The sequence below is a fragment of the Ammospiza caudacuta genome, chromosome 1, assembly GCF_027887145.1.
Source record: "Ammospiza caudacuta isolate bAmmCau1 chromosome 1, bAmmCau1.pri, whole genome shotgun sequence".
Lineage (NCBI taxonomy): Eukaryota > Metazoa > Chordata > Aves > Passeriformes > Passerellidae > Ammospiza > Ammospiza caudacuta.
Window position 1 is genome coordinate 32,852,565 of NC_080593.1, and position 27,094 is coordinate 32,879,658.

Sequence of the window (27,094 nt, forward strand, 5' to 3'; positions counted from 1 at the left end):
AGTACACATCAGCAGCACATGAGCCCCAAGAAGGGCTGTGAGCATAGCAGGCAGGAAACCATCTGTATGCCTGTCCTTCATTTGTTACACCACGAACAAAGAGCAGCCATGGGTCATCCTAAACCTTTCAATAAAAGCTCATTTTCTAACCATTAGAGAGAAGGCAAACAGTTCAAGTTCTGGAGTTACCAACTCCAAGCTCAAATAGAACCACAATTACAAAATTCCAAGTGGTAAATTATGTATGGAGAGGCTGAAATATTCTGGGTTTTTGTGTAAAATACAATCACCTCTTTGCACTGGCCAATAATAATAAAAACTGAATAAATGCTCCATTGTATATACCTCTAAACTACCCCATGCAAGTATATGTTGTGCTGTTGCAGTGGTTCCAAACCACCTATCAGCTCCAAAAAAACACTCAGTTTTCTAACTTGGATGTCAAAACTTAAATTCCATAACCCAGAACAAGACAACTAGCAGCAGAGCTCAGCACCCTTGCCCTTCCCAGCAGAGACAGCAAATATTCTAGACCCTCAAAAGTGTGTCCAATCTTACTTATTTGGCTTTAGAAAAATCAAACCCTCACAGCAAGTATATTGGGGTTTATTTTGTTTCTGGTGTCAGCTGCTAAGTAAAGAAAGCAGCCCAGGTCTCTACCAGGCATCACCAAGAAGAATTGTATCTGTGCAAACTTTAAATATGCAGGGAACTCCACAAACAGCACTCACACACAGCTCCAAATGTAATAATGAGCAGGCAGTTGTAAATCTGGTAGGAAGCAGACCCCACGAGGATGGGCCATCTGTGTAAGGGCTGCGAGGCACGGCACTGCCGAGGCGTGTCCTGTTCCTCCCTCGTCACAGGCACCAGCACAAAACCATGCATGTCAAGCACATGCCTGCTCACAACAATAACTTCCCAAGAGAAGCTCCAAAGCCTGCAGAGCTGGAGACAGGACCATGCAGTTCAGCCCCACACAGCTGCGTGAGGTGCCGTGGAAATGAGCTCATGGCCTGCAGTGCCCATCCCTGCCGAGGAGGCTGCGCTCCCAGCACGTGTGAGCACATCCAGAGCCCAGGGATTCCATGCAGGAACACCCGGGACTGGCTGCAGCAGGCAGAGCTGCCCTTTGCACTGCACCTCTGAGCACCTGAGCAGCAAGAACGGAGAGCCTGCCTTGTAACCGAGAGAGGAGGGACAAAGCCTTAGGTGGGAGCCAGATGTGCACCTGCAGCTTCACCAGCAGCAGCCCATGTTCTCCTGCACCACCAAGAGCCATTGCAGATGGTGATAGTGGGGTGAGAGGCTGGAGAGGGTGGCTGGCCAAAATCTCACAAAGTGAGACCGGGCACTGCTTGCAAAGCCATGCAGCCACTCCACCAAGGGTGTCAACCTGTTGGGTGCCAACAGAGGAAGTCCTTTCATGCTTAGAAATTTTTTTTAAGCCACGTTTCTTCTCGTTTTAGATTGTTGCTTATGAGCAGTGAAAGACTTCAGTGAATTATATATTTTCATGCATCATGAGTCACGTTCCACCCCTTGTCTTTGTCCCAACCATACGCTGTTTCTGCAACTGATTCAAAAATGCAGGGACATGCATTTCTCTCATACAACAGGGTTTTCAGAATTATTCATGATTTAGAAATGCACAGCTTAATTTGTACTGCTTTACAGCCTGGTCTCTGTCTTTTAATGCCATGTAACTTGTTCTTTATGGTGGCTCAAGCTGGGAAAGAAACTAAGCGCAGCTTGCAAACTCCTCAGTTCTGCTTCTAAAGCAATAGAGAATGATGAAGTACAGAGACTAAACATTCATTTTCTCAAGGATCTCAGATTATTTTAAAGTGAAAGTCACTCAAGAGTTTCATGGGTATAAGTGCCAAGGAATTCCATGCAACACTAAGTGTTGCTATAAGGCAGGATATGGTGCAAGCCCTAAGAGCTATTCTGTTTGAAAGGGCAATCATTTTGGCATAAGCCAAATTATGTTTGCAGAGCCACGGCTCCCTGCAAATGCTGCTTCCAACACTGAACCTCTGAGTCTTCCCTCTACCTGGCTAGTCCTATCAGGTTTTTCCCCACAGCACTGGTCACCCTCCATGTGCCACCTCTTGAAAAAACATGCAAACTGCTCTGAAGGCATCTGCAGCACAGAGCCCTCCAAAGCCCAAAAAACATGACCTCAAGGAGCAGCTGAAAGGCTTGCAGTCGTACCAGCTACAAGAGAAAGGCCTGAGGGAAGTCTTGAGCCTGTGGATGCATATGAGGAAGTGGAGAGAGAGAGGGGGCACAGGGAATTTCTGCGCCTAGAGCAGATCTGCTGAGTTGTAAGCTGGCTACAACCACACCAAGAGAACAGGAGGCTGATTAGCAAGGCCATGTGAGGAGGCCATGAGACAGACCTCTGCTGTCTCATCAGCACCAACCTAGCAAAGCAAAGCCTTGCCCTACCAAAATCAGTGCTTGCTCACGTCTCTTACACTTTCACAGCCTGTCCCTGGCCCACGGATGCCGCTTGCTCAGGCAGCCCCGCTCCCCACATTTCCACCGCTGCAGAATTTTCAGGGCTGCCAGACCAACATTTCCACTGAAGGGCTGGGGGATGAACAGAGTCCTTGCTCACACAGCAACCAGCCCTGTCCCCTGCTCAGAGCCTGCTTTGCCTGAGCCATCCTCACACCACTGCCACAGACAGCACAGGTACGCTGGGAGGACAGTCTGGGGCAAACCCACCCATTTCTTTTGGGCAGCACATATAAAGACACACAGACTATTGTATGCTCTTACTGTAAAGGTAAAGCAGGGGGCAAAGGAAGCAGGGAAGGAAGGAAGCTACATTAAGCTTTCAGTTAGTTAAAATAAATCTCTCTTCCCCTCCCCTTCCCCCTGGCCTCACATAGCCAGCTCTAAACATCCCCCTTACACCCAGCACAGAGAGCTGTCTCTCAGGATCAGGCTCCAAATGCAGGCTTTGTGCTTCAACCAGGCTGTGCTCTGAGGAATTGCTTCCTGAATGACCAGAGGGAAGCACCACATGGTGTCACAGCACACAGGTCCAAAGCACAAGTTTTGTGGAACACATCTGAGGGAAGTACAGCAACCTTCGCATGGTGCAGCCAGTGTCACGCCAGTAAAACAGCATGAAACACTTTCAGGGGCTTAACTAGTTCAGCTTTTTTGGAAGAAAAGTATAACAAAAGCACAGTCAAAAATAGACCAGCTTTGGCTAGCATAACTGATTGTTCTTTTAACAAGGTCTCAACCACATCTGAAATGGTTTCAGTAATGGTGACAACAACCAGGACAAAAAACAGCAATATGATTTCAGAAGTTAAACAAGTGCTTAAAATACTCAATAAAGCACAAATATCATAAAGGGCACAGATACCTTAAACAGGCCAAAACCCACCTCTTCTCTCTTTCAGTGACATTATAAAAAGTTACTGAAAGCATTACAGATATGCTGCCCAACCTTGCTTCATACACAGAAGAAATAAAATTGGAAGTTCCATGTATTAGATTAGGACACAAAAAACCCACTCCAGAACACCTCTTGAGTGAAAATGTGCCTATTCAAACGACTGCTTAAATAAGGGAGTGACTCTTCAGACAGCTAGGAAGCCTGCGAGTTTGTAGCAATGTCAAACTGCCCTATTTTTAGCATTGTGTGTCAAGGGCACATGCCTAGAAAGCACTTTCACTGCTTCAGCAGTTTACAGGAAAAACAAGGTAGACAAGCACATGCTTATTTACAGACAGATGAGCCCAAATCTTGTGTGTGAATAATCACATGGGACTGCTTCAGTTTTACAGGGTGACTCACCAGGGCAGCATCAGGGCTCCGACGCAGCCCCGGAGCTCAGCACTAGCGGAAGGAAATGGCTGCATAGCACTCAAAAATCCTGAAGCAGCTGAGGGGCTGGGCAGTAAACTGAAAGCTAATGGACTACATTAATGTCTTTCAAGTGAAAAGAAAGTCTTTCAGATAGGCAAGAATGATAAAGGGTCTGCCAAAAAAAAAAAAAAAAAGTGAACTGTTGTCAAAGACCTTACATTCCCCACTGGTTTTCTATTTTAGGTTCTACATATGACTAATTTTCAAACTTCTCAGTACCTCTAGCATCAGCTGTTCAAAAAAACCCCAGAGAAATGTTTCACCACTGGATGAAAGCCTGTACAGCCATCTAAAGGAAGCAAGAAGCCCTAACCCTGACCATCATTTCTACTGTTATTCAATACTTCCAAAACTCTAACACTCTGTGTAACACCATAAAGTCACGTTTTACCAGGTAGCTCTCATTTTTAAATAGGAAAAATTATCAAACAACAAAGGTTTTGCCAATACATATAACATGTATTGACCCTCTGCTTTCAATTAATACTTATATACCCACTACTGTCTCCCGCCACTGTCACAGACAAGTCTGCTGCATTTTCCACTATCAAGTGTCCTTTATCTGAAATCTCAGCTGGGTCATTTCAAGAAAATTCTTTACTGTGAAGCACTGGCAGACTCACTGAGCACCTTGACATTTAGCTAATAAGCTTTGCAGTGAGGAAGACAGCAAGGACTAAAATTTGCACAATTTCAGAAAATGGAATATAAATTCCCTTCTTTCTCCTCTGTAGTGGCATGAGGGCACCACAAGAGCTGTGCTTAGGCCATCTAAAAGCAATTAAACAAATCTTTTTTGTCAAAGCAAGGTCAGATTTCCAAACCTTCACCACCTGCCTCAGAATGCTAGCATAGCCATGTGTGAATGAACAGAAAACTGTGAAGCACTGCATTGCCTGAAAACATGGCAATAACCAAATAAAATAAGATATTAATAGGACAAATGTATGTGCAAGACAAGCAGCATTCTACTTAAGGTTACAGAAGGGTTTCTGTACCCAAGAGTTTTATTCTTCAAAGCTATGTGCATTCCCATCCCACCAAAAATCCTTACAACTTGGTATGTGGTCTGCAGCATCCTCAACAGGTTTGCAAAAAACAGAAATACTAGAGCAGGTACTAATTAACAGCCTGTGGTAGGCTCTGCTCATTCTGAACAAAAATATGAAAATTAGCTGCCACACGCTCTCCAGAGTTCTAGTGGCAAAAGCCATTCAGCTGTTATAGGACTGAAGTCAGAAATTGGAAGAAAAACAACCTAGGTCAGTTTACTTGAGTTTTGTAATTGCATAGAAAAATCTCCACAGCTATGCTGACTTCAACACCCATTTTCACTAGCTTGAGAAACTACCTTAAGTTCTGTTTAAGCAAAGTTAGCAGAACTTTCAAGAGTGTCTTCTTTTCAAACTCTCATCAACAATGAAACACAAGTGCTGTGTGCTGACCAGCATGGTCCACAGACTGCAGGTACTCCAACAGCAAGTACACGTGACAGCTACACCCAGGGCTATCCATACAGAGTTCAGGACAGAAGACAAGGTCAACTAGCAAACAGGTCAAAGGCAGGAGCAGATGGCACAAGAGGTAGCCAGACATTGCTCTGAAGGGTTAACAGAATGGCAGTGTTGCTTTGGCCTTGGCTGCTGTGACTGATGTGCAAACTGTGCTGTTCTTAGGACAGTAAATAAGGACAGCACGGGACCACTGTAAAGTTCCTGTTGCCAGCAAAGCAAGAAAACAAATACAACTTGGGACTGGGGGGTTGAGGGGGAGGAACAAAGTGGAGAGATATTTGCATCTCTTTTTGGCTGCATTAGGAAATAAGGTGTTGAGAAACAGAGATCCCACTAATCTTCCATAGGAACAGATGTTTGCTTAACACTACCTCACTTTCAACACTTGCTCATAGAGAATACATCACACAAAACACACTGCTAGAAAACAAGAGAAAACCGAATGAAACAAAAGACAGTTCCAAGTTACTGTGTTGGGATAAGCAAAGTAGGACTTGGACCTAATCCCCATATTGCAGCTTCTCTCCTAAATATGATCATACTCCTGTGCTACTACTCAGGTGATCTGTGTAAACCACAGGTGACATTTTCACAAACTAGCCCAGCACAACTGCTTTGTGAGCATCCACACTGCTGAAGTTTAGAGAGCTCAGCTCCAAAGATTTGTGGATGTTCTACTGCTGAAAAATTACCCAGCTAAACCCAGGGGTGAAGGATGCAGCTAATCTGCCCTCCAAGCCCAAGCAATTACTAACTGGGTTGCTGCATATTGACCTCAAAACCTTGATCTCAGGTGCAGCATGTGGCTACCTTTGTCCTTTCCCCACTCTCCCTGTCATGCAAAGCACAAATTGTGGCACTCCAGGCCACCTTTAACCCTCAGTTCCAGCCAAAGTCTGCCTACACCACCAGCCCTCCAGAGCTTTGACCCTCTGGGACTGCCTCATCCAGACAGCGTTTGGGATCCAAACTGGTCAGACAGTGCAGCACTCTGTTGGGAAAGGGACCAGGGAGAACAGGGGAGACTCAGGAAAGAGAAGCAGCAGCAAAGTGGAAAAGCATCAGGAAAGTAAAAAAAAAAAAAAAAAAGGAAAGAAAGGGGAAATAGGTATATAACCACATAAATCTGAAGGCATCAAGGTTATGCTCAGGGTTGTTTTTTACCATTTTTTCTCAAACTATCAAGTAAAATTCTCCATTCTGAAATAATCTGCCTTAAATGAAAGCAAATACTGTTTTAAAAACACTGTCTTATTACAAAATGCAACAACCTTTCACTGACATCTGTTAAAACTATCACACCAAGTGTCCACCAAGTCAATCGCTTGCTTAAAAATCATAGGTCAGTGTTCCTAATCTAACAGCAGTAACATACTACAGTGTTATTCAAGGCAACTGTTCTATCGTAAACCTTCAGTTAATAATTCTAACTCTTCATTGGAAGTGTTCTGAAAGCATGGTTGCCTTTTTTTTCTTTCAGATGAGCAGAGGGTCTGACAGAAGGTTCAACCAAAATCATGTACATCTTTTAGATAATGGAAAAGAACTATGGATTTCAAGACCTGATTATACACACATGAAGAGGCAAGGCTGAGAAAAGCAGACTGGTTTAGAACCTCCCACGAGTCACTGAATTTGGAGTTCCCATTACTTTAAGCCCAGACTATCTTTAGAATTAAGTTCTGCTAATTGGAAGATGTAAAAGGAACAATATTACTAAGAGACAAATTACTCAAGTGCAGAACACACCTCGATGAGTTGTTTTTGCTGCAACTCCATGCATAGGCAAGTTTTTGTAGTAAAACAGACAGGAAATGACACTTCTTTGAAATTTAAATGCATGGCTTTTTTATCAGTGTATCTTAGTTCTTATATTTATGCACATTTTAGGAGGCATGCATACTGTTCTTAAGTCCAAAACTCTCAGTAAAGTGCTAAATAAAACAGAATGATTTATATAATGAATCATAAAAATAAGCCTTGCTCTGAAGAACTAGCATATAAGAAAAGACACAGAGCTTTAAGTCTTCTAAAACTTAATGACTGTGAATTTTTTTTTCTTAAGATTACTACCAGTGTTCAAGAAGAGGAATTTTCTTGCATATAATGGAATTGGCCAGCCAGAATCACTGAGGTGGCACACTTCAAAAAAAGTTAGAACTACACTGGGTTTTAATCAATTTCAGTTCAGTAGGAGGATATGATCTGGTACTGTAACAAGTATCAAAATTTACCATCATTTTAACATCACCTTCATTATAGCCCTTCTTTAAAGCTGTACCTTTAGTTAGCTTTCCTGGCAGCAACATTTCCCAGTTTGTTGCCACTGTATTAAAGGAAAAACCAAAACCAGTGAGGTGGGCAGTCACGGTTGCACTGTAGAGAACTCTTAGGATTCCACTGAAAGTAACTCCCAAAATAACTTTAAAAAAAAAAACAAACCACACACACACAAAAAAATAGCTCTCACACAAACAACCACGTTTCATTTTTACTATACTTCTTTTAAACCATTAATGAGTCATCACTTAAATCACTAGCTATGTTTATAAAGAATTATTCACACAGTAAACTAGAATTCATAAAATGAAACTGTATACATTTCATATACCATCTTTTTTTCTCCATTAAACTAATTAGAGACACAGGAATTCACTGATTTGCAGGAGGGGGTGTTGATTTTTTTTTTTACATTAACATTTTGAAGTGTATTTACCACAGAAGTTATGTTTCACCTCAAGGCAAAAGCTCAATGTCTCCTACTTACTTAGCCTACACAAAATTTTCCTCTTTACCAGAAGGGTTTTCCACCAAAAATGAGACCAAGAAAGATTGCGGTGTAGCTGAACAACATAAAATGCAATTAGTGGTAAAGTCTTTGTAGGTTGTGTCATTTCATATTCTTTCCGTGCCTTCATGGGGCAGCGAAGGCTTCGTTAGAACACACTCCAAGCAAAGACTGACTCCTGCAATCACTGCCCACTTTGATTAGTCTTAATCTCAGTGGAAGCTCAGCAGTTTTCTCTGGTTGCTTGTCTGAGGGCCCGGCAATTTGCGCAATGTTTATTTTGGGCCGTCGCTGAGGGAGGGGCGCAGCCAAGCGGGCGCTGTCCCAAGCCAGACCGCGCCGAGCCCGGCGCTCGCACTCGAGGAACGGCCCAGCCCGGCCCAGCCCAGGAGCCTGCCTGTGCCGGGAGGGGCTGCGCTCCACAGCGCCCACCCAGGGACTCCTGCGACATGCAAACTGCCGCTCCACGCCCTGGCAAGCCCCACCGGCTGCAGCACGGCCCAGAGAAAGCAGGAGGGCTGGTGGGGACAAACTCTGTCACAGGTCACCAAGTGAGGAGCACAGATGTCCCCCAAGTACTGTAAGAAGCACCTGTGAAGTGGACTCATCATGAACAAGAGGGAACAGCACACAACACACTTCAGGAATATTTTAAAAAAACTATGTTCATCTCCTAAACCAAACTAGAAAATCAAAATGACAAATACCTTTACTTATGGTGGACTTCCATCCACACAAGCCCCAATTTCACTAAATCAGTGACATACGCAGGACACACATTGAAGAGCAAGTGCCCTGCTCATTCAAATGCCTCTGATGATCCCAAAACAGACTTTAAGTGGAGCACACCACTTCCAATGCAAGTGGTAGGCATCGTGGTACCTGCATCCAGAGTCAGTATCACCCCGTGGGTTGTGTATTTTGGGTGATAGCACATGTTCAGTGTTCTCACATTACTCAGTGAAGAGTTTGATGAAGCAGCTCTTAGAAATAGGAAAAAAAATTTTACATTCAGATATATTCCAAAGTTATTCTGTATATCTTACATCACAAGAAAACAGAAAGGAAGAATCTATGTCTTTTAGTTTCCCACGTTTCCCTCTAATCTTCCGTTTTCTTGCTTCCTGGAGTAAAGATCCTCTCACTGATCGATTGTGAAAGGCTAGGCTGATTGATAAATTTGATAGATACACAGAGGAGACAACAGCTACAATAGCATGGGACTGCAGGAAAGAGCAAAGACCATGTTAATGACCCCCTCACGACTGCAGCTGGAGTCAAGGAGCAGGATTTCCTTAGACAGCATTGCTACATCTGGATCGCTCTCCAAGGGAAATGAAAAGCAACGCTTCTACAAGATATTCTGCCAGATATGCCAAAGCTACAAAAGCATGCAAGAGGCAATGATGATATGAATTGAAATGATAGCAAAAATAAAGGAGAAGTTAATGCACCCTGGCACAATAGTTACCTCTGTTTCAGGTGACCATCATACCTTGGCAAGGAAAAACACAAATATCACCTAAGAATGATCACTAGAAATTAGATACTATCAGATGATAGGTATTTAAGCAACACAAGCAGTGAGGTGAAAAAAGCAGTTTCATGAACTCAACAAGGTAAGGGAGATCTCAAAAAGTGTGAACAAGCCAAGTGTTATTCAGACATTTTTGACAAGAGAATGAGTGTGCAGAACTGCTAACTAATACCTTTAGAGCTTGGTTCTAGAAGTGGTTTGCAGAACAGCATAATGCACAATCAGTTCTGTACAAAACATTTGCTGTGCTGGTAATATTTTTCTTTCCCAAATACAATGAATATTCTTCTAAACCCCTAGCAGACTATGACTTGACAGCAATGGATCGGGAATTAGGAGGTCTAAGCTTACTTATGGTCATTTCTGTCCTGTATATCTCATTTAGCAGATTTTTGCATTCATAAAGACCATGAACAACTGATGGAGGCTGTGTATTCTATGGGTTATAGCTTTATACACAAGATAGGCACAACATAAAATCTCTACTTTAGGCTCTTGTGTGCATCTGATACACATGATCAAAGGTGCAAAGACTCCTGTTAAGGGCTACCACAAAATATGAAGGCTTTTTATTAAGAATACCACCTTGAGCTAGCACAATATAAAACTTCCTTGCAGTTCTTGTTATATCAGATTTTTTGATATCTTGTTATGTCAGATTTTTTTTTTAATTTAGAAAAATAATGCCAGTTTTCTTTAAAATTAAATAGAAGCAGACATTTTAGACAGAATTCATAGAAAGCATCCATGAAGTTGCAAGTGGTGAAGCAATCTGTTAGTTCTAAAGTAATGTTTACCACATCACCCACCAGGTATTTCTTATGCCTACAAACAATCATAATGTTCCTACAATTTTAATTTTCTCTCTAGAACAAGAAAAAACAAAGAAATCTGAAAACCTACTTATTTTGGTGAAAGAAATACTCACAATTCTATAATTCCAACTACTTATTCCTCACACTCCCCAGAAAGAATAGGTTTAAGTTTTCCCACCCCTTCACTCTGAGCATCTTCAAGCACTGCTGGAATGCTTACCATCTCTGTATCCTCCAACTTTTGGCTATCAAATTATTTGGAAAGAATGACATCTTCAGCACCAGGACAACACAAAAACTGGGAAAAAATCCACACACTCAAGAGTTCAAGCTCATAAAAAACCTTCTCCATAACAATGTAACCTGGCACTGGTCCCTGGCAAGGAGGATAAGATGCCCTCTGTCCCCACCCTGTCCTGATCTTTGAGGGAAGCAAAAGGCCCAGGAAAGCTGTGTGCCCTACAAATCCAGGAGGCCCTCTAGCACCCATGGAATACAGCACAAGGATGTTACCATGCAGCTGCTGCGCTTAGAGAGCATGGAGGACCAGGAGGTGGGAGACAAGAAAATAAAAACAACTTCCTCCAAGAGTTTGTTGAAATGAAAGAAAAAGGGAATTGCAGAGCTCTCTTACTTGGCAAACAGGACAGGACCCTTGGCTCACAGGCTAGGAGTCTCCAGGTATGAAGCCTCACCCAATAGTTTGCAAGGCTAGAAAGCCACTGGGTAAACAGCCTGCTGAAAAAACACACCCCAGTGTGCACCAGGATGGCTCACAGCACCTACACTTCCCTGCTAACACCAGCTTCAGAAAGGTTACCAAGCAGGTAAGATAACAGAAACTTATTTTTTAGCTCACTTTTTGCTCAATCCAGAGAAAGAAACCAAACAGGTGAAAAGCAAATACTTGGCAAGGAGGAAGATGGGGGGACTTCAAATGAGAGAATAATTCATGGACAATCACAGTGGGGTTTTTTTCAGGTAAAGTTATGAAAATGCTTATTATCATGTTTTAAGTACAAACCAAGAAAGGGTTGGGTTTTGGGTTGTTGTTGGATTATTTGGGTTTTGTTTTTTAACTTGTCCTCTTTGCAGACAAAAATTGGGATTCAGCTCATGGTAAAATTTTCCTTTGCTGATTTATAGAAATACCCCATAACTGTTCATCTGGCATCAGCCTAACAGTCTGGGAAGATCTATTTAAAAGCATTTTTTAAAGTTTAAGTAACTGTGCATGAGATGTTAGAACTCAGCTAGAGACTTTAATTTTCAACCTTTTTATAATCTACATTTTTCTTTTGCCAAGTTTAAGATGTCAAAAAGAAAAGCAGAACTAATATTCAATATCTATAATTAACTTCCTAGACACAAATTGAATGTGATGATATCAGTGTCCTGAAACCTAGTATTCAAATGATCCCTCACTTGATTATAAATTTACCATTGCCTGAATGAGAGAAAACTCTTGTGAAAGGAAGTTTATACCTTTATCTACCCTAATTAGATGACAAAAGATAAACACTCTTTAGAAGTATTTATTTTTCCACATTTTCAAAACAAAGAAGTCTTTCAACTCTTAACTTTTACAGCTAAGAAGCTTTTGCCATGACCCAAAGAAGTGACAGTGAACAAAGTCAACATGCTGCAGAAGTCAGTGGGGTTTTTAGGGGCTTTGCCCCACACAGAGATCTCTCTAGCAGAAAAGGTCAGCAGTACCCACTCTTATACTTTAGACATTAGCTTTATCATTATTCATTGAAAATTCAGACTGAAGGCAACTTTTTCTCTTACTTGCAAAATGGAAATTTCTTCTGTCCCAAACTCAATCACATGAACTTGGTTAGATATAAGAAGGCAGGAGAGATCATATTTTCTACCACATACAGAGTAGAAAATTGTCTAAGTTCTGCTGGAACAGCTGTTGATCATTTCTAGTTGTACTTACTTCCACTAAAACTGGAAATTTAAAGAGAAAAACTGTCAAACACCACTGTACCATGATGATTTTTCATTCCACTAGTTACAGGGCAGTTTACAACCTGCTTACTTCTCAAATATGACCTTTTTTTAGAGTCAATACAGAAAACAGCATATTACTTGACTTCCACTCCACCTTTTCACACACCTGTACCACCTGCTTCTCTGAGAGGGGCAAACTGCTGCAACTCAGAAGCTCTGTAGTCTTTTCATTTGTGTATTAGATCCAGTGGTGTGCATGTTTATTAAAAATATTTTTAGAGGCCTTAAACCCTGCAGAGTTCCATGTCTGTGATTGCATGAGCAGGGCAGTGCCTGTGGAGACCCTTCCTGGTGCCAAGCACTGCAAGGGACAGGCTCCAGGAGCAGCAGCAGGGATCTCCAGCAGACACTCCTGTGCTCCACCACCACAAACCTGCAGCCCCCCCAGCCCAGCACAAACACCTCCTGCCCTGCAGAATCCTGGGGCCAGCTCCAAGCACCTTTGCATCAGCAGCCTGGCATTGCCAGGAACAGATTTTCAAGTTTGCCATCACCCCCAGCACAGCAAAGGCCATATAACAAACAGACCTGATGAGTTTGCTCTTTAATCTCAACATTAGCAGGTCTCCCCTGCATTTGGGAAGCTCCCATCAGCTACTAAAACAGCTGGTCTCATTGCATCAAAAATGCAAGCAAAAGACAGCATTGTACCTTCCTTGCCAAGCAGAAAGACATCTTACAAGTTACATGTAGGAGGCAATGCTTCTAATCCCACAAAGCTCAGGAGATTATACCAGCAGAACTGGGAACAATGCAGGGTAGTCAGTGTAATCCCAGGATGCTGGAGGCTGCAACCCTAACATCCCTTACACATTGCAGTCTCAGTGACCCATGCCTTGCTCACCTCTGTGAGGTGCATTTCTTCACTGTCTAAACCACGGACAATTAACAGCCACTCCATGGAAACATGAACAATGGAACACAAGGGTGGCCACAAAACAGGTTGGTTATGACAAATTAGATGGAACTGTTGACATGCAAAGTCTCAGAAAATCAAGTATTCCTACTGCAAGAACAAAATTCGTTGTTCCTGTCTTTGCTCTGCAGACAGTAACATTCCAAAAGGATGGAGGAGGTGATTGCAGACTTTAAACAGGAAGGCACACAGGGCACTTGCAAGCACATCAATGCCTCATGCATCCTAGGGAAGCTGCAAGATCACTTTGACAAGCTGAAACAAAGCATTGCATAGCTTATATCTATTTTGGAAACAAACCCACACTTCCATGTTGAAGCAAGTTAAGATATTTCATTAGTTAGGTGAGGACACCACTTTGAGAGTTCTCCTGTTCTCCTATTTGTTTTGCAAAGGCAGAAGTTACTTTTGGAACATATGGCCACCCAAAAGAGTCACCATGGTGTGCATTTCCATAGGGTCCAGAGGCACCACGAGACATTGGCTTAGACTGGAAGCTGGCATGTAGCAAAGTGGTGAAAGTCATGGGCATTTGTCTCTAGCATCAGTAAGCAACACCTGATTTATTTTTTTTCCTCACAGCTGCTGAGCTGGCAAAAGCTTATGATCTCTTTACATATATTTCATAGTCCTTCCACCCTCCTCCTAGATCCCAGAATGAATTCTACAGCCAGTGAGCTCAGATACCAGAAGGCTGGCTTTGGAATGTACACTACATATCTAAAATGTTCGTGCCTTTTGTACAGCCACCTGCATCTGCTAAAGGTGTTCAGAGTCCATCACAATTCACAGAAGATTGCACAGCTGGGACAGTCCCAATGACTGATGTATCATGAATCCCCTCTGCACACTCCCACTGCAGTCCCAGACACAAAGCCAAGTTTTCAAGTATTCCCACCACTGTGCTGATTCTTCTACTACACCTTTGAAAAAAAAGGCATGCCACCAGGAACAGATTACCTCCTGGGTATGAAACCCAAACTGCTGATCGATTACACACGTGCTAATTACTGAACATTAGCAAGAGGCCAAAATTAAATGGCAACAGGCAAGTCTATAAGGTTGCAGTCACTAAAGTACTTAAGCCATCCCTGGTTTAGGTTGCTTGTGACCATTAGGGTTGTAATAACCAATACCTACAAATCATAAAGTTAGGAATTATGAGCTGATCCCACACTGCCTGTGAGAATGCTGCAGGTCCACATGAGTCCTGTACCCCAAAAGAAGAAAACTATTCCTGTAGTTGGGATGTAATACACATCACCTTAAACTTCCATGGTGGTTCCTGTAAATTTCTATAGATTTGGACAGAAAAGCAGAGATACCAGAAAACAACAAGCCAAGAAAAGGAAACAAAGTGCTGAGAAGGTAGGATGTAAGTCTTGCCCAGGCTAAAACTCTGCTGAATCTCCACAATGACACTAGCACACACTCATGGGCAACTACCACATCCAAAAGGGCAACAGCTGCTATATGCAATCGTGAAGGCTACAGGTTTCATTATAAATCCAATGCAAAGGGCTGAGCAACACCTTCCTAGAAGCCACTGGCACATCATTATAACCCCTCCACTTCAAAGTACATCGCTGAGGTTGGCCTCCTAGCTGCTGCTCACACTGGTAACTATAAGTTCAGTGAAGGAGCTACGTGAGCAAATAAGTGAAATTGTTGCATGAACAGCTATCTACTACTCACATAACAGCAGCATGATTTTATTACTAAGAGCAACAAAAAAAACCCCAGCAGCCAATAAAAGGTGTTGATTTGGATTCATTTCTTACACATGCATTCAATCCCCTATTAGGTTTTATAACAAAGCAGCTGTTTGCAAGGATAGTTTAAATCTGTCTTCCCTTCCCCCAGCAAGTTAATGGTGGGCTACAGTTTTCAGAGTGATTTCCTGTTTGCATTATATTCTAAAAACCCTGCTCATTTGCTTCACTAAAAGGCATGTGCTTGGAAGTGGTTTTGATGGCTTTTAGTCACATCCCCCCCTTTTTGATTGCCACAACACTCAATGTCTGAAAATAAGGGAGCTATTTCAAGTTACATTCCCATCCCTCCCTGCCCACATGTACTTGGCTACCAATTTGGGACATGGGATCAGAGGGAGCTTTGGGCTTTAGAATAACACAAAATTAACAGACCTTTACCTCTCTTCCCCCTGCTCAGCAGATTTGGCTCTGTTGGTGTTCACCTACATCTTAGAGACCTCCTACCTATTCTTCATGTCCTCAACTGCAAGTTTTGAAGGCCTGAGCCCAGCAGGCAGTACCCAAATCACCCAGCTCCTGGAGTGAGCACTAGCTGCTGGATGGAATGGCATCATGCAGCTGCAGGTTGGGTTGGTATCTCTGGCCCTCCTGTAAAAGTGACATTTTCCTGTGCTTGATACAACAGCTTCACTGCTTGCCTCAGTTGTAGGTCTCATATTTTTCTGCAGGAGATTATGCAGCTGAACTCACTTTCTTCCCCTATTCCCCTCATCCAAGAAATAACTCAAGATTTTCCTGTAGCACTGGATGAAAGCAAATAGGAGCTGCAAGAAGGGACAAAGATGGGGCCTCAGTCTTGAATGGTCAAGTTCAAGGCTACAACCAAAACTGACTGTGGAAGGGAGCACAGAGAAAATCCAGCAGTGTACTTGTACAAGTAGCAATGAAATATTTGTGTCAGGAGCAGCCCCACAACAGAGCTGGTCATTGAGAGATAGCCCAAAAACCAGTTTCTACTTGGCTAGCAAAGGAGACAAAAATCCCACATGCCTAAGCACAGCTATGAGCAGAAATGTTCCGACTGCCATTGCATTATAGCATCAATAGGACTGGAACTAGCCAGACCCTTGGAAATAATCACATTTTGTTTCCCTCCCTCCACTAAAGAGTCAGTTGCGTAAAGTTGGGTCAACATGTGTTACACATATGATTCAAATATAACATTTCCTGGCAACCAGCAGCATGCCCAGAGGAGTATCTGCACCACTGACTGATACTGTCGATTTTTGCCATGGCCATCATAAAAAATAAAAGTCTGCTAATCTCTTGAGACATAAGAAGCAAGCCCCATTCCACTTATTAGCTTTCCACAGGTTTTACTGCAAGTTCTTACTCGTTGGTTGGTTGGTTTGGGGGGGAAGGGGTTTGTTGTTGTTTAAAGGAGCAAAGCCTAACACATACACAGAGAAGTCTGACAGCAACTGCCTTCATAAAGTGAAACAACCTAAAATTAAGAATGTGCAGATTTCATTTCCCAATTCCAAGAATGGACAAAGATTATCAAAGAATGGAAAACAGTTTCCAAAAAACAGCTAAACAGGCTCTACCTCTCCAGCATGAAAAAGAAAGGGCTGAGGAATAAAGGCCGTTGAAACAGTAAGGAAAATAGAGAAGGAGAAAAAGTTAAAGATATTTCTATTCGCTCTTCCTTCCAATACAGGAGCTGGAAGATGGGTGGATGTTCAAAGCATGTGAAATGGGATGGTTCTTCCTTCAACATGCCCTAAGAATCCATTCACTGCAGTGTATTGTGGATGTCAGGAATTTGCATGGTTCAACAACATGCTTGCCAGAAACTCTAGATTAATTTCTCAAATACAAACTCACTGGTTTTAGGTCAGTAGGTTTCAGGGCTGCAAAATGCCAAAAGCCAGTAGACTGCTCTGGTGAACTATCTCTATATCCTTGCCCTTATTGCTGTACCCCTCCCAAGGCACAGCAAAGGTGGGTTACTGTACATTAACCTCCCTTCTGACCCAGTGTTGCTGATTTCCTGTTCTTAATCCATTCTTCTCAGTTTATGTATAAAGAATCATTGAGGCCACTTGAAATCAACATTTTTCTATTCCTTTGGCTACTGTGAACAAGAACTCAAAATTTCTTGTTCTATTGCCTGAGGAACAACTCTTCTATACATTTCCTCCAATTCTTTTTCAAATTATACAATAGGTAAAAGTCAGTCTGAAGCAACAATCCCTGCTAGTGGCCTCTTCTTTCAAGGCTGGTAACTGAAATTAGTTCAGAACTTACCTAAGAGCGGGGCAGGAGTAACTATTTTCTTAATCACACCAATTTTACATTTGAAGGGTCTTTTTCCTTATAAAAGCATGTAGCTTTACCAGCAACTTCACAGAAAAGGTATGGATGTCTAATTTCTTCAGGAGTTTTTGGGCTGCACTCTCAGCATCTAAAATCAGCACCTCAGCAGAAGACTTAACACCAGTAGGAACTACTGGCTCCTTATTTGACAGAGAGAAAACTGAGTAAGATTTTGATATCAGGCAGCATGAATAATTAACTAAGAGACTGACAAAGAAAAACTGTGTCAATAGCTTTGACAGGGATAAGTATATATTTCTTATAAGAAAAGTATATTACTTTGTGGGCCAAAAACACACTTTGGGACTTGCTATGAGGTTGTAAAGCTTCAGGACCTACCATTTTCAGCAAGCAGTTCCTTGGCAGTTTGGGGTTCATGCTGTTGGAGTACCAGTGGCAATGAACCTGTGAAATGCAGCTCTTCCCAGCACTGTGGTGGTGCTACTCACTTGATTTCCAGGCTGCCTCACTTAAGGGTGATTTGAACAATGGCTTAATTTATCACTGTGTTTAAGGAAATTCATCCAGCAATGGCATACAACATCCAAGATCTATCTGCAGAGCTGCAACACCATTCCCAGACAGGTTTGCCTGCTATATATATAGGTTAGAGACTTGCAGAGGTTCTACATTCAGCCCAAATTCCAGTAATGATGCTCTACTGAGTAACATTAGGGCTCAGAGGATGGCACCCTACCTGGCCACGTCCTACCTGGAGGGAAGAAACAAATGTCTGATCTGGCAGCAGAGGAGGTCAAAAACATCCTGCATTGACAAGAACACAGGCAGTGGATGGAGTAAACTTAATGAATACTGAGTAAAAGGGGATAACCACTCACAGGAAAAAACTTCAGCCAGTTTTGGGACCTCCAGTACAAGACAGCCATTGAGAACCTGGAATAAACTCAGTGAAGGGCCACCAAGGTGACTGGAGACTGGAACACCTCTCCAGTCAAGGAAAAGCTGAGGAAAATGGGCGTGTTGAGCCCAAAAATTGACGGCTTTGGGGAGAGCATAGCAGCAGCCTGCCGCAGAGGCCACTGAGAAGACAGACCCAAGCTCTCCACAGAGGGGGAGCGTGGGAGAGCAGGAGACACCAGGTTCAAGCTGGCACAACAGATGTCCTCATCAGGCACACGGAAAATAATTCTCACCAGCAGGATAATCAATCCTTTGAACTGGTCACCCAGGGAGGTTGCAGAACTGCAGTTCTAGAGATCTCCCAGAGGGGACAAATCCTTAAGTAAAGTGGCTTGAATTCAATACAGAGTTCTGATTTGAGCAGAAAGTTGGTCTGTAGACCTCCTGAGACCCCTTTCAACCTGAATGGTTTTGTAATTCTCAGAACAAACATGTCACAATGCCGGATAAATGGTTGCATCCTGATTAAAGTGACTCCTTAAGTAGAAATTATAGCTAAGGAGTGCAACACCTTTACAACTGAGTCCTTGAACAAAGATCTTCACCAACATGTTTCTAGAACTGCAAACAAAAAGGAAGGATTGGTGGCTGGTTTCCCAAAAAGTTTTGAACCAAGAAAATTTTCTATGTTAAGATTTCTCAAGTTTTGGGGTCACTGTTAGTGACAGGGTAAACAAGTAACTATTATTCTAGGCTTGCAAGCAACACATTGTTTTAACAGTGCCAAGCAACCCTATGGTGACAATGCCAAAATTCTTGCACACTAACAGCTGTTTTAGGTATTAGAACATTTCTGAAAAGTTAAGAGATTACAAGTTGTAATTTCCTTTATCACAGAAGACTAAAAACCAGTAATGAGAACAGACTTTCTCATCTGAGTCACAGGACAATGGAGCAAATTCGGATGGGAGAAAGTTTTTGGTCAAACAGTTGCACTGAAACATTTCTTCCTTTTTCTATACCCTTCACTTGGCTATTTCTAGCATTGAATTCTGAAAGGGAAGTAAGACTAGTAAGACCAGGCTACAAAAGCAGTCTCAAAAGACAAATATTATGCACATATTAGCTGGAATTTAACACTTAAAAGTCACCAGTTTGCTGTGTTTTGACAATTAGAGCCCATCACAACCAAAAGCAGTTTACACTCCTAAAGCAGATACGTAGATAACTCACTGAACCACAAAGTTGTGTGGCCCAGCTTAAAAGTCTCAGGTCCAAGTGGAAGCTTTTCTCCACTCCTTGTCCCCTCCACAGCATCTCACAAACCTTGCTCCAAAGTCACTGCAACTTACTACTCAGCTGGCTCAAGGTCATGGTCAAAAAGCTGAGACACCTCAAGGCACAGTTTGAAACTTGCTCAGACAAATTTCTTGCCTCTGCCATATGAGTCCTGTGGCTTCCTGAACATCCACCCATCACCACATTTCCTGCAGCACAGCCCAAAATCTTCTACTTCCTCTTCTTTTGACTTAATTTCCTGGGCCACCTGGAGTAAGAAGAGCAACGTGCACACCTAGGAATTAGGTCAGTCAACCAGCTGTGATACCACGAGTCTCCTCATTTCTCTGAAGCAAGGTTTTAACCCTAAATCTAGTTCCTCTGGTTGGAAGATCACCTTCTATATCTTCTGGGTGCTTAGTGCAACAGAGCCCTCACCTCACCTCTAACTTCCTTACTCACTACTTAACTACTACAACACAAGTTTCCTAGAGAAACCTTTGTATTAACTAATGCAATATGACTTTTCTAAGCCTACAACTATAATAGAAGAAGAACAAAATACCTTCATTAGGGACTTCTAGGACATTAAGTCTTACAGAGGGGCATACGTTTGATGAAAGTATCACTATCAACTGTTTTTAGTAGGACTCTGATTTAAATAAAAAAATGCTGCAGCCCAAATCTCAAAATTAGCTTTCCTCACTGGATTTTTCCCCTTGTTAATAACAACTGTATGACAATTATCAGCAGTGCTGTAACAAACACATCTGTAAGAATAAATCAACCTGAGAAGTATGCTAATTGCATATTTATCCCAGGACCTCCACTCCGTCACTGTATTTTAAACACCTGCAAGTGGTGTTGATTACCTCACATATACCTGTAAATATCACCCTCTATAATTAAGCCAGGCAATTAAAATCCCAACATAAGCCAGTATGTCATCTGAAGTGAAAACTGGGTGGTCTGCCACGGTCACTTTCATGTATCAGATTGCCTCACCTGCAGCTAAGCCCAGCCAGATAATGGGAAATATACATGGATGAGGAAAAGCAGTTAATTCAGAGTGGGTGTCCCAGGTCAGATAAGAAAGGAAAGATGATCACCCTCTCTTTTCTTCTTGTCAGAGGAGAAGCAAAGGCAGCCCCCCATGCTCCTCTGGGTATAGAGCCAAGCCCAGGAGGAAGCAGTGCCTTTCTGAAGATCTGCACTGCCCCAGAAGGTACCCTGCCCTCTATCCTGTAGTTAGGAATCAAATGAAGGATGTGATCAAGATTCAAATTTTATTTGATGTACATAATTCTTGGTAAATATCTCCAGTTTCTCATCCTAAGAGAATTCATCAGGGAAAGGAAGGGGATCTCCCTTCCAAAGGCTTTTGACACTCTCCCGTACAACAAGCTCACAAGGCAGACACTGCCAACAGTACAACAGCAGGTGAGAGGCTGACCCTGGGATCCCTGTAGGTCACAGTCATCACCAACCCACTGTCAAACCAAAAGGTTCAGTTTCACAGGGTTTGCAGGGAATACACCATCTAGTATTATGTCAGGTTTCTGCTCACTAAATTTGAAGATGGCACAAAGCTGAAATGGAATGACAATATACCTGGTGCCAAGAGCTCAAAGCAATCCTAAACTATAGAAATTACTCTGGAGAAGCCTCATGGGACATTCCCAGGTAAGAGACTTCACAACAATCAATAGTCTAGAAATGAGTCTTGAGAAGAAGTTGAAAGAACTTAAACTCCCTCCTTAAACCTCCCAAAGCATCATAGGTCTTCCAGTATGTAAAAGACTGTTGCAGGGAGCAGAATAACATGTTCTCCATTCACCTGCTGAGTAGGACAAGTAGCAATTGACAAGAAATACAGCTTAGTGCCTGATGTAGCACACTGTTTTCTCAAAGATCCCTACCAGAGATTCCCAGACCTAGCAGGCAGCAGCAGATTTGTGCATGCTTAGCTTTCTGCTAGCGTTTTTATAGCTAAACATTATTTTTATAGCACTACATCAAGTTAGGATTCTTAGAGGAAGCTTGAGGTGAGAGACCCTATTTTGATATATTGTATACATCTTTACTGTTGAGTCACCCTGCTTGTAGAGTTCTTTTCATTTTACTTACAGCTCATTCCTGCAGCTCCCATTTACATCTTGGTTTTATGAGAAATATCTGCTTTACATAATCATAACTTATTCTTAATTGCTACAGTTTCATTAAAATCCACAAGATCCCCACCTGTCCTCTTCATACGCTGCATCTTAAGCTCACAAAGATTAGTTTTTACACTGCATCTCTTCAGAGATGCAGTGATCCCACAGAGCTTAGCTGTTTTATTCAAAGCAGCAATACAAGCTACTACAGATCCTCAAGACAGTTACTCATGCACTGTAAGGCTTACAAACATTTGCCCAGTGAGAATCAGTATCTATTCTTTTAGTGATACTCAAAGTTGTCTTACAAAATATGCAGATAGGTTTGAGACCTCTCCACCTTCCTCACACGGTCGGAAATCTCAATGCAGAAACCGCACTCACTTTGCAGCTCTAGAAATCCTTCTCCATTACTACTTCTGCTTGGGGAATCTGAAACATTGGAGGTCTCAACATAACTATGAGACTTCATTTTTCGTTTGCATGAAAAAGTGAGGAAAAGCAAACCCTCTTTAGTAATATTTTTTTGCTTTCAGAAGAGCTAAATCAGACCTTCCTTCCCACACATTTCTGTCCCCGAAAGCAACCTGCAAGTCTCACAGCAAAGCTAGGAATACACATTCACAGCATTTTTCCTGCTTTCTTTGCTCACTCAACAGGTTCACACTTCACAGGCTTGGCTTTTAGTCTACCTTTTTTGTTACCAAGTTCATCAACACTATCTGTTTATCTGCTCCATCCAAACCGATAAGGAAATAAGCCCACAGAAGATAAGTGGGAACTCTTCAACAGCTACCTTCCTGCTGAGCCAGCAAGTGCCATTTCTGGCACCATCTGTGTCCTGAAAGTCTGTTCTCTAGTGTTTTATTCACTAAACATGGAAAAAATATTTGGAGAGAAAATCTCTCGAAACATCTTCTACACCCATAGATGTCAGTTTTAAAATGTTTTAAAAGAAAGAGAGGTAAAAGGGGATGGCATTGCACAGCTCCTTCTCAGAACTCTGTTTGAATTCCCGTTGTGGTACACCAGAAGCATAGGTACTTCAGTTTTAAATCACCATACCTATATCTCCTTCCAGAGGGCCTATAATTTTGTCTTGCAAATACCCCTCCAGTGCTGAATATATACAAGCTAAGAGAGAGAATACTTGCCATTACAAACTAGGAGTCAAATCAGCTACAGACTGCAGTTCAGGAAAGAGTAAAAAGACATCTATTTACTTTTCTGCAGCAACAACAGAGCCAGGGTACTTGTTTCCAATGATTAAGAGATAAGTCTGGTATATCTAGAGCATAGGAAACAAGGGTTTTCCAAATCCTTCACTGGTCATGATTCTTAGCATCAGTCTGGGCTCTGTATTTCAAAAATGAGGACAGCAAAGGGGAAGAGTACTACCACTACATATTACACTGTTACTACCCACATATTAGCACTAAAAGTGATGCACTAACTGTTTGACAATTTGCTTCACAAAAGAGACTTTGCAACAAGATAAAAGGATTTATTTAAACAATAAGATCTGATCATGCTCGAGTGCTCCAAATTACAAATTATGGATACAATAACCTCTATAGGCAAATTATGTGTAAGCAGCCTAAAAGGAAGATTATGCATGCAGAAGTCATTATGCTTCTATGGAACCAGTCACTGATCCAGAATCCTCAGAGACAGCCCAGTGAGGGTAGGGGCAAGATGCAAGTGAATTCATGGATGAGTAGAAACTTGACCCTTTATCAGTCCAGACCCCAACCACAGTCTAAGGCAACTTCTATATTTTCTTAGCTCATACAGAGATGCTGTATTCCTTCCACCTCCAGCTTCTCCTATCTGGGCAAGGAGCACAAGAGTACCCAACCCACACATACAGAAACCTACAGAATCTTGCCAAAAATCTTGTGAAGTTCAAATTAATTACCAGACAAGTTCTGTACAAACTTAACCTTGAATGACTTGGAATAAATTAGAATTTTATCTTTTACAGCTGCACTTTTCAAGTGAGCTCTTCAGGATAGCAACCTTACGGTTTTGCTTCAAAGTAGTAACTCAGCAGATTACAGCAGTTCATTATTTGCCCTTTTCTCCACCACTTAGCTCTGAATACAGTCTAAAAGGGTTATCTTACCTTTTTTGCCTATACCATGATGGTCTGATAAGTGCATAGTGAGGGCTTACATAACACAGAGGAAACAAGCCCAATTGCTATGACTGCTTTTGAGAGTCATATTTTAATCAGTAATGTCAACCTACATGAAGGAGAACACTAGTTGGAATATTTTTGTCAAAAGGGACACTCAGAAAAGCAAATAGCTACTCTGAATTTCAATAACTTCATTCCTGACAAGTCTTGTTACTCTCTGGCCATTTATACCCACTGTTTCCCAATCTATATAGAATAACTGTGGGACAAGTGCCTTACCATGAGTTTTCAGGACACACAGTTACATCTAGGGGGAAGTCAAAATCTCCTTATCACTAAATGATTTCTCTCTTCTCTTCTACTAATGGCACTAAATTTTACTAAATAGACATGCACGTCTCTTAGAAAGATAAGAGGGTACACCAGTGGAATGGTTTCTAGGTTTTCACCAGGAACAGATTTACTCCAGCATTCCACAAATCTCAAAAGCCAGCTTCTACCTACATGGAGAACAAAGGACCTATATCAACAGTGGGGCACCTTCCTCAGGTGATGGAACTCAAAACATTCTCAGTTCAAATTAACCTTCAGTATTCCCTGAAAATTTTTCTGGTTTTGGAAACCAGGATGCAAAACTCATCTGTGGTGCTCAGAAGTGGGAGCTGCTACCAAGCTCTGTTCCAGATGAGCTGTATTTAAGAATGTTATAGATGCATCCCTTTAAAGAGGGCCCTGTGGGTGTTTTGTTATGGGCCAAGGGCCATCTCTGTGCACAGAGGTCCTCACTGGTCCCAGTCCCACATGGCCCAAGGCATGTGGGAACCACTGTGTGACACCCTGGCCACAAGGACAGCTGTGACTCACAGAACCAGAGGCAAGCACGCTGACTTCTAGGGGCACTCCCATGGGCTTTTTATAAAGAGCTTGTTCTTATAAAGAAAAAAAAATTAAAACAAGATAGTTACTACAGCTTTTGCAAAGGATGGCACCAAAACCTTTTGAATTGTGGCTTTACTGGGGTAAAACAGTTCACAGGAACATTAATCTGCTGTTCTTTTCACATATCCTGTGTCACAGTAAAAGGAAAGGTGCTGCAGAGGACAAAGTGTGTTTTGTATTTCAATCTGGAACATACATGAGGGCTGGACTAACTAACCTAAAGACCTCTTTCATCAGTTGTTTTGCTCTGGTTCTAAGGATTTCACACCTATTAGAAATCAGTCTTGATTCAAGCAATTAACAAAGGGGTGATGAGGCAAGTGAATTGGCACAGAGGGACTATAAAGCACAATCTAAGTAAAATCACTCCAGCTGCTACACATGCACACTCACATACCATCCACTCAGAACATATTCTGCAAGAACATTGCTTCAATATAAATACCTTTTTTGAACACATACATTTCTACTCTCTCCATTAAGAAAGACTTGTTTTAAGGGGGAATCATCAAAAACCTTCTTACAGGGTTCAAAGGAAGTTTTTTCAAGGATTTTAACACCAAAAACAAGATACCAGAACCCAAGGTAAACTGACATAGGACAATTCTCTGATGAATTCAATCACCAGTCACTGTACTTTATCAGCACTACTATTTTAAGGACAGACAAAGCTTACCTGCTTGAGTGCAGAGGTGCCAGACCACCAGCATTTACAAAGAAAAGTTTTAGGAAGTTAGTGTACAAACTGGACTTGCCAGGCAACTCTGGTGTTGCAGGAGAATGCAAAAAAAGTATTGTAGAAACTTTTGGGTCTATAAATTCTGTGCTCAAAGGGTCAGGTCTGTAAAAGTAACTTTAGAGCATGTAGGCAATGCTGAGATGATTTTAACAGGGACAATTTAGGCTCTTCCTTGGGAACTTTAGGAAGACAAAGTGTTTTTAAAAAGATGGGCAGAGAAAATATCTCTCTGAGACCAGATGTCACTACAGAAACTGCAACCACAGAGAAGAGGGATCATTTCAGTCAGAAATCAAATGGGAAACAGGTTAGATACCTGTATTATACTAGCAGTATCAGCTACATGTGTAAGGAGTCATGAGCAGGTAGAAGCATTTTTAAGTACTCTGCTCTTCTTTTAACTACTCAGCACTTCTGTTAAACATCTGTTTATTCACATCTGAGTTGTATGCCTCTGCTCTGATACTTACTATTCCTACACAAAATCCTCAGAGGAATTTTGTACCAAAAAATAACTTCATTTTCAAATTAGTCAGCCTCAACCATCTCTATTACTATGCTTCCCAGAAGTTTGACATAAAAAAGCAGTTATGAAATTGAAATAAGAGATACCAAGTGGATACTGGTAAGCTGAGGAGTGTGCAAGGCTTGGGAGGTGCAGAGGAAAAGCTCAAAGGACAGCTGGCAGCAGAAAGGCAGGCTGGAGCAGTGAGAGGTGCTGTGATACCTGACAGAGACCCTGTGGTTCAACAGACCAGTGCCTCCATTTTCCTTCAAAGCTAGGAGGCAATCAGGCAGTGCAAACAAAGAAGTAGCTGCAGATGGAAAGTCAGATGAAGGCAACAGACCAAGGTGGAGAACAATGCTACAGGAGCTTTATCCCCAAAACCACCACCCTCCAAATCCCCTCAGGCAGGAGGATGGCTTGACACTAATAAAACTTGAAAAAACATTTTAGACATATACAAGGCAGAAAAAAAGAGTAAAGAAAACTTATTTATCTGTTCTCACAGCTGGCAATCTACTGCAAAAATTAGAACACTATTAGTGGAGTGTAAATAGCAAGTACATATTATACTGGTGAGAGCCAATAATCAGAATACTGTGAACAAACAATTTGCCACAATGCCACCAATAAAGAGGAGCAAGGAAAATAAAAGTCCCCCAAAACACCAACACCCAAAGAGGGACCAGAACTAAATTTCTGCTTCTGTAAAAGTTTTTGACCAATTATTTAAATAAGAACTTTTATTAAGTTTGCTGAACTCATACACCAAACACCAGCAAGGTCCAAAATGGATGAGCTTTCAGTCTAAGAGAGTGACTGCATCAGGAAGTCAGCATTCACCAAGGAATCCATTTCAACATTTTTTATGGTTAACTTGGAAAACAGAAATGAA

General features: G+C 41.9%; 1 protein-coding gene across 1 annotated transcript in view; it reads right to left on the bottom strand.

Annotated features, from left to right (window-relative positions):
• IGF2BP3 (insulin like growth factor 2 mRNA binding protein 3) overlaps positions 1–27,094 on the bottom strand; it is a 112,348-nt gene that overhangs the window by 60,147 nt on the left and 25,107 nt on the right. The gene's annotated exons all lie outside the window — the stretch shown is intronic.